Raw genomic sequence first — 3,678 nt, forward strand, 5'->3', positions numbered from 1 at the left:
GGGGAGCTCTCGTTGTCTCGAGGTCCTCTCATTCAATAGGTCCTGGGTTCGAAACCTGACAGCGAGGGAATGTTTGATTCTCTAAAATTTCCTCCTTTCACCTCCTTTCACCTCCTTTCCTGCTAGCCATGTTCTGTCGTCTGCTTTCGTTTCCACTTTCTCTCCTCCCCTTTTTTTCACTCTGCCCCCTCCTTGTGGCTCCTGACTATTTCTGGAGCCTTTCTACTGCTACTCTTTGGCTCACTTTTACTGTTGTCTTTCAGCCATACCCAAGGAGTTAGAACTGTTTACTGTAAACTCCTTGGCAATACCTCTGATCTTATGGTTGGTAAGATCTACACCAAGCCTTCTCAGAAACAGCGAAAAATCTCACAGGTCCTGTGAGCAAGTTGCGCATGTAAAATATCTCTCGGTGGCTTTAAAATTGATAAGCGTGGGCCTCTGCCGCCATACGCGCAAAATTCAAAATTCCTATAAATGAAAATGTTGAATGTGTCCCCTGCGCTCATAGTATGACCTTATGCAACTGCGAGCGCCTTAAAACCCTTTTTTTAAAAAAAAGGAAATTTTGGCGGTAACGGAGGTGTCACTATTTCTTTTTTGGGGGGTTAAAATGAGGCCACCTGCACTTACAAATGTGTGACCACCAAATAACCTATTTGATGACCACTCACTTTCAGCCTTTCGCCGCGCTTCAACTTTTTTTCTATTCCTTTTCTACTATAATATCTTTTCTGAAACTGAAAGGGACTGTTTTTCGGCTCAGTGACATGCAGTGAAGTGAGCACAACCTCCGGCCCCATGCAAGGTAAGGTACTCACGAGCTGCTTTGCACGACCGTAAACCCCGTGAGACCAAACGGTGAAAATTGTGGACCACTTGCAAAGGCAGGGTTGAATTCAATGGTAGAGTTCTCGTTGCTGAGATCTAGGTCGAGGTGACGGTCTGCAGTCGTGCCTAAAATGGGGAGAGCGAGGGGGGGGGGGGTAATGGAAGCGGCGGTGTAGAGTAGAGGTGTGGAAGGACTTGAAAGATATCTACCAGAAGAAACTGTTCAAGAAAAGTAACATGATGTTCAACGAGATCTGATTTCCTGTCACATGATCAAAATGATTCACAATCGATTTATTTATTTTGTGTCTAATTGGACATACAATTCTTGACAGACTGTATTGTACCGATTGCAATAGCTCAACTTAACCCAGGTCAGGAAATGCTGATTAATAAACATGTAAAGCAATATCATCACGACTTTTAGGTAGGATAGGACCAACTAGCGCCCGAAAAATGATAATAGCGGGGTTATTTTTTCATCTCTAACGACCTGCTGACGCCCTTCAACCAACTCCTAGATTGAGTATATGATGCTGATTGATGGACGTGGGAAACTTCCACTTGGATTTATTCATTTGACTTTGAAAATTATTGTCAAGTGAAAGTTTTCGCTTAATCGTTTGCTGATTCGTACCGCATAATTATTTTTTATTTAGCAGTCACACTTTGTGCTCCTCCCCCAACTGATGGCTTTTGACACAGGCGTCATAACACTTGAATTCATTATCATGAAAGGGTGAATCCATTCCACTTTTGATACATAATCTACTGATCAGTGACAATTGTGCATTAAAAAATAATTTTTTTTACAGAGATGCTGCTCATAACACTACACCGAGGTACATGTATAATCATCCTTCAATAAACAAAACATTTCCTTCAAATAACCTACTAGCGCAGATGAGCTCTTTCTTTTTATGCATCTATCTGTTTGTATTCCTAATGTAGCTGATTCGGGTTCAAATATCAGCTCGAAGTGATTCTTGACCCCGATCAAAGTACATTTAAAGGCGTTCACCCTTGTCCTATATATTCTCTTTGTATCATTGGAGTTTTTGTGTTTTCTATTTTCCCTTACCAAGTTTCTTCTTCATTATATCACTAACATTCCTTACCTTTCTGTCTGTTAATAGAAAGGATGATCTGTTTTACTTTAGTCTTGAGCACATCCAGGTCACGTTTGTTATCATCACCTTTACAGAACAGGTGGTCGAGTCTGTCGTTGATAGCCTGGACCTTGACGCGCCACCGAAAAACACAAGAATTCTGTTGATCTTGATGTAAATGAATGAAGAGTGTTTGCTTTTAGAACGCACTACTGTTCCCTGCTGAAGATTTTGATTCCTAATGTTCCAGGCAAAGCCAGGGCATTAATTAAGACTGCTTGATCAGGAACATTAGATTTTTAAAAAGAAGATACGGATGCTTCAGAAAGTAGAAGACACAAGTTTATCGAAAATACAAGTTAAACTGTCGAAATCATAACCAAAAAGCCGTGCATTCCATTTTCGGTAGAGCTCGGTGTTCTTTAAATGAAACAAACAACTAGATGTTTCTTCACCATACTCTAATGTGGTTTGCCTATCTAAAACTGAAAATGAGGTAGATCTGCAAGAGACCCGGTGCCATGTTCATAATGATTGAGCTGGACTTAAATCTATGTAGACTGGTTTCTCAATGCACGTTTTTCTTCTCTGAGGCAGTTTAAATAGAGTGTAAGCTATCGTATAATTAGGGACGAGTCAATCACCTAGGGCCTGGATGTGTCGATATCGGAGAACATGGCCAGAGACGTGCAAACGTGGCGTCGCCAGCCCTAAGCCTTAAGTACCTGACGGTATGAGGAGACGGTAAGTAAGTTAAGTAAGCTATTGTACCCCTTATTTATATTTGGTCCATATCCCTTGTCAAGGTTTTAACGAGTTTCCAAATGTTCCAATGCAAACTATAGTTGTCTAATGACACTCTCACCTTAATTATTTGGTTAATGATCCCAAAGAGACTATGTCCAAGATTTCACTACTACACGAAAAAGGGCAACACTAAACGCATGTATACCTATTAACTATTTTGCAAGTACAAGATTTCAAAAGTAAATATCAAGTACATTGTGTAATGCTTTGAAAGCCACCTGTGCGTCAATGCGGAAGCGGCAAACGTACCCTTTCCTTGGACTCCTCAATCCTGTTACCTCTCTCATGGTCACGATTCTGCAAGTCAGAGATATCGTACATGATCTGTTTACGGGCGGGGTAGACGGATGTCTCTATATCTCCTCTGATGTCATCAGCTTGGCCCCGAAGGCCTTGAACTTGTGTATCAAGGCTGGCAATATCTGTTATCTAAAGCAGTGAGTACATGAGAAACATGAGTATACGTTAAAAAATAATTATACACGGTATGAGTTTTCCTACATTATCTTAAAAGATATTATACACAGGAGACATGTATGTATGTGCAGTTTTTGTGAGATAAATTTCAAAGAAACGTTTTCGTTTAATAATGACGAACAGTGTGAATAAAATGAAGTAAAAAACAAAAGAAAAGTTTTCTAAACTAATGAGCGAGGAGTGAACAAAAGAGAGACAGTGTGAGAGAAAAGTAAAGAGGGAGAGCACCAGAGAGAAGAAAGAGGGACAAGAAGGCTGGAAAGAGAACGGCGAGAGAAGAAAGAAAGATAGATAGATAGATAGATAGATAGATAGATAGATAGATAGATAGATAGATAGATAGATAGATAGATCGATAGATAGATACATACATACATACATACATACATACATACATACATACATACATACATACATACATACATACATACATACATAGATCGATAGATGATAG

The sequence above is a fragment of the Aplysia californica genome, unplaced genomic scaffold, assembly GCF_000002075.1.
Source record: "Aplysia californica isolate F4 #8 unplaced genomic scaffold, AplCal3.0 scaffold00439, whole genome shotgun sequence".
NCBI classification, from domain to species: Eukaryota; Metazoa; Mollusca; class Gastropoda; order Aplysiida; family Aplysiidae; genus Aplysia; species Aplysia californica.